Source organism: Plutella xylostella, chromosome 23 (assembly GCF_932276165.1).
Source record: "Plutella xylostella chromosome 23, ilPluXylo3.1, whole genome shotgun sequence".
Taxonomy (NCBI): Eukaryota; Metazoa; Arthropoda; class Insecta; order Lepidoptera; family Plutellidae; genus Plutella; species Plutella xylostella.
In genome coordinates this window covers 3,402,040-3,416,920 of record NC_064003.1, presented here as the reverse complement: position 1 = coordinate 3,416,920, position 14,881 = coordinate 3,402,040, and the positions used below count along the sequence as shown (strand labels likewise).

The window sequence follows — 14,881 nt, the reverse complement described above, 5'->3', positions numbered from 1 at the left end:
TTAATCATAAGATATAGGATATCCGTTTATTCAAAAGCTGCGTGAGTCAGCAATTAACCCACTAAAACGAATTTGACCAGTTTTAATTACATAACCGTTGTACCTACTAATATTAAAATTAATATTTTCGGAAGCCCTTTATGCAAATTAATATATGTAATGTTTGTGTATGTTTACATCGTCACCTACCTGAAGATTATAAGTAAAATGCCACTTAAAGGAAAACATTAGAACTTCACTGATAAATAACGCTTATAAATAAAACTAAACCACACAATGCACCAAATTATAATCGTTAACTAAATCCATATCGCATGAAACTGTCTAGTCTAAATAAAAAAGTTACATTGAAGTTATGAAATATTGTATGTAGGTATTACATAGTCGATGATATGATTATTTAACACAAATCACGTTTCATTCAATACAATTGCATTTTGTTACAGTTACAAATAAACAAGAATGGAAGATAACAAAGTAAACATTCAATTTGAAGTGAATGGAAAACCTAGATGAATGATTTTTTTTGGACGGATCATGTTTTCTTATTTGTATTTTGTCCAGTGCAAACATGTACACAGGTACAGGGTGTTGCAACGTGGTATACTAACCCGTAAGTGGGTGACTCAAGAGGTCGTTCTGAATAACTTTTGGAAATTCGGAAATACATGTTCACCTACATATGACCATCAACGTTTCAGTAGAGAAGCAAAATAGAAAATCGCAGTTCAAAATATACTTATTGAATAAAATAAAAGATAAGTTGGTACGTAATCAAATCATGAAAAGTAAATATTAATATCTAAGCGAATCTATAATAAAGAAACATTTTAAATATCTACCAACAAAATATTATGCGTCTAATATTTATACCTAAATGGGGCCTTGTGCCAGTTCCAATGTTTATTTCACGCACTTGTCCACACGTAGCCTTATTTTACATCAAACATTTCAAGGGTATCAAAACTATGCCATTATATTTACCTCAGTTCAAAGTACTTACTAGTTATCATTATTTGGTTCAAATAAGTATTAAATCCTGCCGGAAAATATGGGTAAGTCTAAGTACCTGTATTAAGTTAACAGTTTTTAAGTAAGTAAAACAATCGTAAAATATGAATCCTGAAAAAAACAGTAGGGGATGGAAACGTATCAGTAAGTTATTATTATATATCTGAGATATAATGTAAGAAGTAGCTAACTTTGTGACGGACCATCTCAGTAACAATATGCCGTTCACCATCACCATTAACTGAGGGCACGTGCGTTTTTGTATTGCAAACACCATTGTTTGCAAACGAACAAGCCGACAACACTCCACCAATGTCAGCTTTATTCAAAGAAGTTAAAGTATAAAGTTGCATTAAGAAAATCAGTTAAAAGTTCGTCATCTGCCGTACGTGCTTTCGAATAAAACACTATGTATCGATTCTCTCGAAGAATGGGTCGATTGTCCAGATTTGGTAGACGAACGAACCATTCCTTGAAACGCGTTTGTTTACAGTAAAATTTATGGTTGCACCGTAGAAATAGGAATATTTAGACAGACACAGCTTCTTTGTCTAAAACCTACTTTGATATTTACACATCAAATACCGTTTATCCAATTAAATTAGATTGTTTTCCTAATTAACAGAAAGCTAACCTAACAAAAGACACAATAAAGATATATGATCGTAAAGTGCAATAGGTTTACCCAGTCATTATCAGCTAGTATTTCAAAGGGCATTTCTCTAATGGATGTCGAAAGAACCACTAAAGCCAACCGGTAGCTATTCTCAAAGTAAACAATGCTATTATTAGTTGCGCGGGAGTGGTGCGACCCTACGAACTTCGATAGCAGTCAATTATTGGACTGTTTCGAAAGAGGGGACTGCATTTGTATACAGATTGTATGTTTCTCAATGAGTAGACGGTAACATTATTTGTAAAAACGTTTGAATTTAGAGATATGGGCAGATGTTCTAACGAACTTCCTAAACTGAATGCATTGGGTGGTGAAGTAGGACCTATAAAGAATAGTTAAAGTTTAGATAAGATAGCATATTGGTAGGATCTAACGTATACTAACGGCATTGAAGTTGAAGTATTGAAGATATTGTTCAATTAGATTTATCAATGGTTTAAAGTAACAAATAAGTGGCAATTGATGCATCCGACATGTATTATTTGTACTTATACTTTGTTGGCTTTAGTCGTTCTTTTGACATCCGTTAGAGTCCTTTTCTGTATTTGAATAGACAAGATATCCAAGCACCCAATGAACTTTGCCCCAGAGCGTCAGCTGTTACTAAATCTACATTAGTTTCAATTTAGGATGCATTTTTTTCGATAGTAAGTTGTAGTGACTGACAGCCGATATAAGGGACTATGAATGTATGTATGTAATAAATTGCACGTATGTTCATACTTAAACTCTTAGTATGCGCTGTGTAGTGGTTGGTGCAGCTGTAGATATGTAGCCATATCTACATTGTTATACCTAGCAGATATTTCTCACAATTGTTACTTGTTGGGATCATATTCTCAAGGCGCAAGACTTATGATTTCTTGGAGCGCCAAACTGTACAGTTAATATTAGCGTTATATCACAGACAGCTAGTTTTGTTATTAGTTATGGTGTATCTTGATACGGATGAACATTTTTAATTAAACCCACCCATTTCACATCAAATCTTTATTGTTGCTTTTGTAGTTTGAAAACGTTAACGGTCGTTACTTCAGTTAGTTCTCACAATAACATAATCAATCGTGGCGAGTTGATTTTGAAAAGTTGGGATTATGAATCAATTTGTAATTTACATAAGTGCGTAACTGCTATGTAGTGTATTTTTTTGTTTAACTTTCGCTCCACCATTGATATTAAGATGCGTTTTGTTTACAATAATGTATCAAATCGACGTGCTATTGAAACATTGGCTTAGCTACCTGGCAGCTAAATGTTTTATGTTAGAGGTATATTTCAGTAGTCAGAATGGCTGTTTAAATTCCCGTAAGCACCCAAAGCCAATGAAAGCATCGAAAACACTACGACCGTTAACAGACACGATGTTAGCTGAGGAGATGAAAGATAAATGTTCAGAACATCGATTTAGACTGACGTTTCCTGGGCCTGACAGAAAGTTCCTCTTCTATATTTAGACGCTCTTTTTACATTTACCATGTGTGGTGATTAAAATATTGTGAGGAGATTCATAATTTAGATTAGATTGCCTCAAATATTGTTGTTGATTAATTTCTATATGGAATTTTAGTTATGATATTTTAAGTATCATAACATATGCACATAAATTTTACGGTGTTAGAGTAAAAAGTTTAAAAGTACCCTCTGTTTCCCAGTCTGCAATTTAAGTTTCCTTTTAGGTTCAAATCAAGCTGTCAGTGTCCCAAATTACGTCCAACGGTGAAACCACGATTTATTAATCCTAACAAAAACATATGCAGGCAATGTGAAACAGGAAATATAGCTATTAATTCAAAAACCATCGCATTAATGTCGTATGGATCTACTTAGATAGTGTAGTGAGTGTCTAAACATACATTATGTTGTTATAGACTACAAACTTGTCCAATCAGAAGCATGGCCAACCAATTTCACAGATCCAACCATTCCTAGAACCACTAATGATTCCCGTGAGACCAAATCTTGATCTACTTCACGAATTTCAACATCCGTTGCTTCATCTCTCATGTCCACTAGTGTTGTAACCATTTGTCGATAGCCAATGATGCGATGCGGTTAAGTTACTGGTGCTCAGTGTATTATGCTAACGTTGCTGGTAGATAGTGACGTACCCACCTACCTAGTAGGTGCACCCATTTCCGCTCGAGTCGATCTTTCGTAATCAGTTGGAAAGACTTTTATTGATGAGCTATTAATTGAGGCGTTTTATTTATTACCTGTGGTTCAGCTTGAGTAGTACAATATAATGAACTCAACAGGGAAAATAAAATAATGGAAAATAGCGACATCTCACATAATGCCCTTTCTTTTGGAGACAATAGTATATCGTCTGAATAATAATTGGACCGTAAATAATCAACAAAAGTGAACAATGTTATGAGAACGGAACCCATAGAATAGACCATAGAAAGCTGAAGTAATAAGAATTCAAGAATAAAACAAACTAATTATTTTACGTACTTATCAGCTTTAATTAACATATCACGCTAACTATAGTATGCATAACAGATTTAGTTTCACAGACACTAGCAAATATTTTTCTCTGCAGAAATAAACAGCTAAGCATTCTTCATTATCTCTATTAATCTGATAAGGCTGTCAACGGTAAATACCATAAAATAAGACAAAGTTTTTAGTCTTTTCATAACGGAATCACGGCTTAGTAAAATGTATAAAGTTGACGTGTTTTTAGTTATTATATTACCAAATCATAATTAAGGTCAAGTAGCCTACCATTTAGACGAAAAGAGTTCTGACTGTGTGCATATTCCATTACTTAACTGTGAAATAATAACGAATTTGCAACTTCTGAATCTCCAAAGTCACACATATTTCCGCCTCTCACAAAAGGATGTTTAAATTCTTATCTTTGTGAGAGATGATTGTGAATTGTTTGTGCGCAAAATTCCCAAGATTACGTATCAGTTGATCTCTCTTCTCAAATGATAACGGTCTGAATCTGATCAATAAATGTAAGAATTGTTGTTCTTCTTCAAATATGACATCTTCTGGCTTTATATTTTGGGGGTCATTTCCCAGTTTCAGTTATACCTGTAATTTCATGTATTCCTTATTTAGTAGAGGTTGCAAAATAAGTAGCTTCTTATTTAATCTCTGCATCTGCATGCTATTAGTTTAACGCACCATATATTGCCTACCTACATCGTTATTTATTTAAAGTTGTTTGCTCAAGATGCTCAAGATTCATGCATTTATTCAGTTAAAGACTGTTTAACTGATATAAACGCTTTCTCTGTGAAATCTTAACGTTTTCACTTGTCAAATGATATAAGATTAGAAACTATTTTATCATTGTTACATTTATTACCTTCTTTACATTCACCATCTTCATTTATATGAAAGTTAAGTTTGTACGCAAAGTTGTAGTTACCTTCGTAAAATTAAATCCAAATTCCGAAAGCCCTTCGAAGAAGTCGCCGAAAGAATGTTTTTACACTTTCAGTCTAGTGAAAGTGTCCTCGGTATTCTTCTGGCCAGGCGAGCACTTAACCCACTTCACTGCACCATCGATCACTGAACACTGGGAGTGATGTCACTGACACTATTTCGATTACAGAATTGTCTGTTTATGGTTATCTATCACGGAATGTTAGAATCGCCGCGCGAGGCGTCTGCGTCGATACAAGGCGATGTGGCTTGTGAGCGAAATGCTTCGGAACCGGTCCGCTGAGGCAAAAGGTTCCACGAACGTTGAGCTCAACAGCTGTGAGTCATGCTATTCACAAGCGCCCGTGCCCACTTTCTCGTCTTTACTTGAACTGCGAAGCCCATTGCGGCGTTCGTGAACTGTATTGACTATGTTTGGAATGCAATCTCCCTTACTCTCTCAGGCACGAGTGGTTTTCTCCTATCGGCAGCAGTACGTCTCGTTTCCTCATCAACTTGAATGGCTGCGGTTCTGCAGTTGCGCTCAATCCCGTGCAAGTAACAGCTTTTAATGGGCTTTTTTGACGGATTCCTGGGTTTTTAGAGAGTTCTATGTTTACTAGGGTTTCTGATTTCTCGACCTATTTTCGTTCTCGAGCTTCGAGAATTCTCGAGCCCAAATTCTCGAATCTTCTCGAGTCTCGAGCCTTTCTAAGAAATCCTTTAAAAAAAAGCCTTAATTTAAAAAAAAACCCTAAATCTCCCTTTTTTATACTTTGTCAACTTAAACACAAAGAAAATACTTTACTAATACTCATAATTAGCTGTCTAGCTGGCTACTAATCACTAGTACAAGGTTGGCCAAAAGTAATCACCCTATTGGAAGATGCTCTCATTTGTGGAAGCCCTTAAGGACAACATTCGACACGAGTGCTAGAATCTCTCGCCCGAAGTTCTCACTGAAGTGATGAGAAATGCCATTAAACGAGCCCGTATGGCAATCAATTGTGACGGCGCCCATTTGGCCGTTATTATCTTCTCGACTTAACAATAATATTGTAAACGTTCAAATAAACATAATCAAAAAACAGAATCGAAATTTTTCATTTACAAAAAAAATAGAGGCAAACACCATCGGATGACTTCTTTTGGTCCACCTGAACTAAGAAACAGTACGTAACTATTACTACGTTATCATTTAATCATTCATTGGTATTATCAGTACAGCACTAGCTTAAATGGAGATGAAACATAATAAATCATAATACACGCGCATGGTATGATTGGTATGATTGGTATATGCGTCTGTGTTGTTAAGCGGCGCAGGAAAATAAGAATTGAAAATTCTTAGTTTTTATCTCAAGGCTCGAGAAATTCTCGAGTCTTCAGATTTTTTTCTCGTCTCGAACCAAACCGAATTTCTCGAATCTTCTCGAGCTCGAGAATTCTCGACCAGAAACCCTAATGTTTACGGATACCGGCCTTGAACCGTTTGGTACAAGATGTAATTTGTTCTGCTTTTCATTTGGAGCAATAGGCGATGCAATGTTTGATGTCGATCCAATAAATAAATTCTTTATAAATTTCAGGAGTTATTTAATTAATGTTTGCAACCTGCCTATGCCTAGATATACATATATTTTTCAGTTACAATAGCAATACAATACTTGTGTTAGCACTGGGTCATTTACATGTGGTCAAGGGAACTACAGTTGAGAAAGGATGTTACTCCTATTGTCTAGTTAGAGCGCACTTAAAGCAAAATACATTTTGAATATATGTACCTACATATAGTTATTTAAATTTTCTGTGTTACAATCATTACAATGTCCTCATTTACGGATAAAAATAAGGTTAACACACTATGAAATTATTTTTTTAGAGAGTGATAGCTGGACTCATACATATCACACTGTTAACTTTTATCCACATGGTGGTAATACAGCAGCAACAAGTCTGCCATCGCAAATATAAAAAGGCAAAGAGCACTGATATAATTTCTGCCTCTAAGATACTCGCAAAACAAATCATTTATGTTCATTAATGTTCATTGAATAAGTTGATAAACATCAACATTTCGTGATCGAAACACAAACGTTTTTTGTTACCAACGGTTGATATGTTTCATGACGACTTGGCGATGTATTGAAATCATTAACTTAAATAACAGCATAGCTCAGATGCTATATAATTATCTGCTAATCTTATATCAATATAAACAAGATGTCTGATCATGATCAGGGTAATCAATTCACCAATCAGATAATTTGCTAGCTAGATAATATTTTCGATTTCTAAGCATTCGATCAAAATATTACTGAAAAGTCAAGAACTAAGAAAGAATACTTAAAAAACTACACAATGAACCAAAAACAGTCTCCCTCTCCACATTTAGCACATCAAGATGTGTGAAAGGGACATTGACGTCGACAGAACAACACATCGTCATAAAACACCACGTGGCGACCATCAGCAGACTGCACATCCGGGGCGGGCTGCCCGGGACATCATGGGCAATGTGCAGGGGGTCACTCTATACTGACGAAAAACGAACGAAGAACAGCTATCGTGCAATCGGCACGTTTAATACAACGAGATAGAGTGAGTCTTCGTTTTTCATTAATATAGAGTGGCCCGCCAGGATTGCATCCGCTAACTGAAACATGGCGGAATGTGTTTTGCAGTGTTTGTAAACGATTGATGGTCATGGTAGCACGTTAGATGCTTTCACTAAAAGTTTCATTAAAATTGATAAAGTTAATTAGGAAAATGGATTTTTAGTAGCAATTAGCTGTAAACACCACGAAAGTAACCTGCCCTGACAGCTATATGATAGTTTTTGACGATTGAAGTGCAGTCTCAATGACTCAATAATCTGATTATGCGAAAGCGCTCATGACGTCAAAAAATCCGGAAAATGCTCCGTGAGTGAGCGCTTTCGCATATTACCTGCACAGGTAGATACAGGGAACCCGATTCTCTCTGTAAGAACCCTAAATTAGCAGACCCGAATTAGGGCCCTGGTTTCTATGGACATGTTCGATGTCGCTGCCAAATTAGTGTCATCATCATGTCGTCTGCGGTTAATTCGCACCTTTATGCATATAGCACACCACATGTGGCCACGTCTTGTCTGACCAAAATATGTGCAAGAGTGAACGATCGGCACACTTTGCTAATTGTATACTATTTGGCGGACACTGAACTCTCGAAGTGCTGTATGAAAGTAGACTTTAAAGTAAAGGAATAAGAATGGTTAGTCGTGTGTAGTTTAATCTTTAGCAGTTTCCTCTTATTAATTACTTAGGTGTTTTCCAAGGTCAAGATTTTAAGAAAACAATGCATTCTTGTTTTCTCTTTCAGAATTACAATGGCTTGAAAAATTTAAATTTATAACCAAAAAATGTGTCAGTAAGGTATTTGTATGAAAGTAGATTCAGCAGTGGACTGTAGATATTATTATTATGGGTTGATGATGATGACACTCTGACACTCACCGGTTTCTTGCCAATGAACTTGAGCATGACAAATCCACTTTCCAAAAGTGGAGTGAGACAAATTACCTTATTTTTTGTATAAGTACCACGAATTTAGGTGTATTTTAGGAAACTTTATTTAAATTTAAACCCAACAGAGGGGAAAGTGAACTTTAAACGAAATTGAAACTGCCTCATTACGAAGCTACAACAATAAGCAGTTGGTCAGGAAACTGAAGGGTTACTCTACCTTAAAAAACATACGAATGAGGGCTGACATGCAAAAGCTAGAGCTACGTTTAATGCAATGCTACGTCTCCTTAGACAGAAAGAGCCCCCCTTATCCGAACGGAGAGTAGTTTGTAAAAATTGACGTTCATCAGAAAATTTTATATTTTTACGATGAATAAAAATATTTGACTTTGACTTTTTATTATTATTATTATTATTAAACATTTATTTTCAGATATAACGTCCATAGTGAATTAGTAAAACATGTCGAAAATTGTTAGTCAAAATATAAAAATCATAGGTAGGTACATGCAAAAATTAAATTAAATTAGATCCGAAATAACAAATAAATATACTTAAATGTCATTTTAAATGTGAAATAAATTGGATTGAATAAAGTGAAATAATAAATTGAATTAATAAATTGAATTAATAAATTGAATTAATAAATAAATAGATTCATTTCTTATTTCGGTTAATGTGTACACCTACGCATTGCCTCACATTGACTTTGCAACCAGACAGAGTATTGGTTGGCGCAGCAGCTCTCCCAAACTTAGTTTATCGCAAGGTAAAGTGACCCCCTCTTGTCTACGTCTACTGAGTACTGCCTACCAAACCAGAACGTCCTCCAAATGCGCTAATGACCCGACATGGTAAATGGCACTGTGTTAGTTGCTAATCTATCTTGGAAGTTTTGCAATCATAACTAGGCAAGCTAAAACCTAGGTAGGTAGGAATTGTTTTAGCGTATTGGCAAATTAGGTAACTACCTACGTACTCCGATTACTATTGAAAATGATTTGGGTAAGTAGTTATAGATTTTAAATGCTAGATGACGGGCTAGTATTAATTAGTTACTCAATAAGTCATACATTGTTATACGATATCCATAGTATGCAGTAAAGATCCATCATCATCAGCCCTGTCAATAGACCTCCCAAATAAAAACTAAAAACGCTTTTTACCGATCAGCACCCAATCAACACTACTTATTTCTGGAATTACGGTAGCTAACTAGCTTTGCTGATTGGTGATAGGTGGTATGAGAATGCCTCTCCCGGCATGAGATTGCAACCTGAGTGGGACAGGTTCTTCAAGATTGGTATCCAGCCTGTGTGCCTCTGGCCTTCTTAGGAATTGCTTATTATAATGCCTTTGATATCTTTTATAGAACCTGAAGTAGGTGCAACTAATTACAGGGTGCTGTATTTTATCTACACTATAATTATTAGTGATGTAACGAATATTCGCATTCGCATTCGCATTCGCGAATATTCGCATTTTTTTGGATATTCGCATTCGCATTCGCATTCGCAAAATTTTGTGCGAATGTTTGCGAATATCAATACTTATTAAAAAACTATTTGAAAATAATGGTAGATAGGTTAACAAAATCTAAATCCATTCGTCTATAACATTTTTATTACAAGTTACCCTGTTAATCACATTTCCAGTCTTACTTTATCATTTGGTATTATTTATTTACTTTGGGAAATGAAACTTTACATATTATAGTTAATAGTTTCATAAGACCTAAACATAATAAAAAAAGCGTATTTTGACAGTATACAGGGTTATTGGTAAAGTAGACCTGATCCTTTCAAGAGGTGATAGAGGAAGACATTTTCAGTCGATTGAACCCTATAATGCATTGTCCAAAACTTAACCATTTCTAAAATATTTAATAATATTTAATTTCTATAATATTTAAGTTTTTTTTATTTTTTTTGTCAAATTTTTATGCTTAACACCGAAAATAAAAAAAAACTCATATTTCAATATTTTTTTACTTGTTTTGCATAAAAAAGTGTGAAATAATCAAATGTGCATTAATTGACTTAAATTAGACATAATACTTACCTCAAAAGAGTTAAACATTTTTTTCAAATATTCACAACGTAAAAAAAAGTTTAATTTAAAAAGAATACGACAATTTTTAACGCACTTCAGCTTTAAAACATTATCAACTTATAAGCTTTCAAATAAGATATTTCAATATCAAATCGATTTAGGTATCACCAACATATGGCCAAAACAACCAGCACAGGCGGACAAAATTCAATAGGAAAACTAACAATATTAGCCCAATTTAAAGGTAAAAAATGTGATTGTTTTCAGTCCTGTTGACTTTAGTATGGAAACCTCTATTGAGTTTTTCCGATTTCTCTGGTTGTTTTGGCCATATCTTAGTGATACCTAAATCGTTTTGATATTGAAATATCTTATTTGAAAGCTTATAAGTTGACAATGATGTCGATTCTGAAGGCAGATATTCTAAATTTAGTGCTGTCAAAACCTAAATTTCTTTGTTTAAAATTCGACTCTATGATTATTTCCACAAATGTCATTTTATGCTAGCAAATTTTTTAGTTTGACAGCGTTAAAATTAGAATTTCTGCCTTCAGAATCGACATCATTGTTTTTAAGCTGAAGTGCACAAAAAATTGTCATATGACATTCGTTTTTAATTTAATTTATTTGTTTTTACGTTTTGAATATTTTTTTAAATGTTTAACTATTTTGAGGTAGTTATTGTGTCTAATTTAAGTCAATTAATGCACATTTGATTTTTTTAATTAGTTAATTTTTGGTGTCACTTATTTATGCAAAACAACCAAAAAAGTTATTGAAATAATGTTTTTTTATTTTCAGTTTTAAGCTTAAATTTTTTGAAAAACATAAAAAAACTCACATATTCAATATGTTAGAAATGGTTAAGTTTCGGACAATGCATTATAGGGTTCAATCGACTGAAAATGTCTTCCTCTATCACCTCTTGAAAGGATCAGGTCTACTTTACCAATAACCCTGAAGTGTCAGAGCAAGACAGCCATAGATTTAAATATTTTAAATGTTTCGTGTAAGTCGTCCTCAGAAACCGCACACAGTCGCAATGTGTCGTAACAGTTACGAGGCTAACTAAAGTGTACTTCAAAAAAAAACTGCGACAATTATTGGCTAGTCTGATTCGGAATGCGTCTTGAACGGAATGTACCTCGTCCAGTACTAGATAGTCACCAAACCATGCAAATGGCCCCAAATTTTAACACAAATATTCGCATTCGCATTCGCGAATGTCGATATCAGATATTCGCATTCGCATTCGCATTCGCGAATGTCCAAAAACACACATTCGTTACATCACTAATAATTATACCTATGTAGAAAGTTTCTTTGTAGGAAATCTAGATAAGTTCTTGACAATAATACCTAACTTATTACCAACGCTTTATTGGGATGTTTTGACTAATTTACAAGGAGTCTTCCCATTTCTTGCTAAGCACTACATAAATCCCATGAGATTAATCCTGAGGTCAACGACCGGAGGGCTAAATTGAATAATGTCTGAGCTATGTGGGCCCCGGCTGGACCCGGACAAATTGGTGGTCGCCGACGACCCTTTAATTGTTAGTTAACTTTAACTCATTCAGACGTCTCACTGATGTTTAGGGTACAAAGTTTTCAAGCTCATGTAAGTAGGAAAAGTAGGAATAGGAATAGGTGCACTCTGCTACAATGAAATGTGATCATAATGATTATCCCACAAGGGATAGAACCTAGGTACTTACCTAATTGTACCTATACATATTATTATGTGCATTAGTGTAAAGTAATATTATACATTAACTACTAAATTACTTATTCGTAAGTAGGTATAACGTGCATGTTTTTCAATAATTTAAGATTTTGAAATAGGTATGGTAACTGATTGATATCTAAAACTACTTCAGTCGACTAGCATAGCAGAGCAATGTTTTATACCTACTTACCTACTTAATCATATATAATACCTAATCGCCAACTAGGTAGAAAAACCAGCATAAAGTATTACCTGAAAACAAAATAAAACTTATTTAGGTATATATTGTCATAGGAACTTATACAAAAAATAGAAACAGATGCATCACAAGTGTATAAGTACAAAAACATTTTAATACAAAAGAGGACTTATTGCCAATCCTTCAATAGATTGTAGGTAGTGAAGACGATCGTAAGGCTAAGGACACCTTTTGTAAACCTAAGTAAGTAAATCTACTAATGGATATGTAGGCAGTAAAGTTGGATGCGTAGTCAATTTGTACTCTTTTGTAATCAGTAATCAGTAATCATCGTCGCTTATTGTGTGTCAATGACGACACTGTTTACGTTTGAATGCACATGTTGTTAGTTCAGTATACAGCCAATCTATACAATCAATACTAGTATAGGTATACTACACAGCCTAGGTAGATACCTAAATTAGATACCACCCACAAAGTGGGCGAAACCAAATAACCTTAACTTACTAACTGAAAACTAAAAAAAAAGACATATTTTTTGGTTGGTAATATTATGATGCGCTGTTAAATGTTCTTCAATATTAATACAAAATACATAGATAGATACCTAGTGTTTTCATATTAGAGACTATTATTTCATATTATTTCAGACTTTTCATATTTAAGTGTCGTCTAGGTATTTAAGTAGGTTGATGTGCTTATGGCCTAGTATTATTATTTAAGTATATTATCATGAAGCATGCCTCGCATATTTTGGTCTTAAAAATAACATTCTCATTTCAATACAGTTGTGTCAAGAAATATGTTCACATATCGTGAAAACCTAATATGTGTTACCGTTACGGCGAGGAATGCTTTTTTAATTCTTTTTTTAATTCCACAAACTAAGAAATAATTAATTAAGTTAGTTTCCTATGTGCTTCCTCTTTATAAACATGTCTTTGAAATCCGTCCATTAAAATTAATAATATAACAGACAAGGTTTGGACTTTATGCCCCTAATTTTCAGGACGCCACAGTACCGCCGAAATAACATATACCTACGTATTGTAGTAATTAGTGTCAAATTCAATGAAATTTTAAATCGTTGTCAAAACATGTTCGCGATAGGGGGCCAGTGTCTGACAGATAACTGGGTCAAGCATGGGGCCGACACAGCGACGACGACGACCCGGCACGTGACGACAACAACGACCGTTAAAGATAAGCCGGTTGCATCTTCGACTGCCTCAATGTTGTTGTTTGTACGTGTTTTTGCATGCAGCAGATGTAAGCGTATTGAGGTCAAAAGACAGTAAGATGCTTTCGAGATCCTTGTTACATTGATACTGCAGGCGCTTAGGTTCAGTATTCAATATTATGCCTATCGTCGCGTATTTCGAATCCCAAATTCTAAATCATTGTTACAAAACCTATAGAAATCTGTAATGTATTCTTCTCCTCTAGTAAACAAGTAAGTAATATTCTGGTGCCCTATCATGTTGTTTTTAGTTTTTAGTTTTGATTGAATGAAGTGTACACCAAAGATCTTGCTTAGGTAATACAATTCGAACAGCTAGCAGTAGTTAGGTCATTTCTCTTCCGTATACTTACTATTTTGGTTTGCATAAACTAAGAATGTTAAAACAGTTCTGGTTTTGGTCAAAGTCCGTCTACATTGTTAGGAAACTGTTCGTGGAATGTGCAACCAAGTACTACTCAAATAACCCTTCAGCAAAATACGAAGTGTTGTTTAGACTAGTAATAATATTGCAGGAAACGACGATCGTAATAATATTATAAAAGTTTGATGCTCATTCACCCGATAAATCTACCGATAAAGTACCTAAATTATTCTTCTAAACAATATTTGTGTCAAATTTTCATGATGCACACCTTTGAAAGACTGGTAAAGACTGGACTTTTAGAACCTAAATCTTTGAGACTTTCGTTCAAATGGGCATAATTCACCAAGGAATCCACAAAGCACATTTATCTAACACCTTACTGATCTAGCGATCAATCTCCGTATATTTTCGTTCAGAAATCTTCAAAAACAAACTCTCGTGTAGATCAGCCTACTCACACATCTTGGCTGTGAGCCAATCACTGAATCAGATAGTTTGGTGTGAAGAGTGAATCAGCGGGTCGAAGTGGATCAATGAGTAGACAGGAGCTGGTTAGTCACGGGCTGCGAGCCAGACGTCTGGAGTTTGATACTGTGACGCACTTCTTTAGGCGCCAGTGAGAAGGTAAATAAAAGTAAAAAATAAAGAAGGCATGAACTCTTGACTACAAAATTAATATAAATGATGGCTTCCATTCTGCAGGGGATCGTACTG

General features: G+C 34.6%; 1 protein-coding gene across 3 annotated transcripts in view; it reads right to left on the bottom strand.

The window, feature by feature from the left end:
• Positions 1 to 14,881, bottom strand: part of LOC105383533 — a 66,182-nt gene that overhangs the window by 15,537 nt on the left and 35,764 nt on the right. Inside the window, exon 1 of one of the 3 annotated variants that reach the window (XM_038113252.2) lies at positions 5,076 to 5,653. The exons of the other annotated variants lie outside the window; for them this stretch is intronic. The gene's annotated coding sequence lies outside the window, so the exon portion shown is untranslated. Of the gene's footprint in view, positions 1 to 5,075; positions 5,654 to 14,881 lie in introns of those variants that run through there. 3 annotated transcript variants of the gene reach the window in all.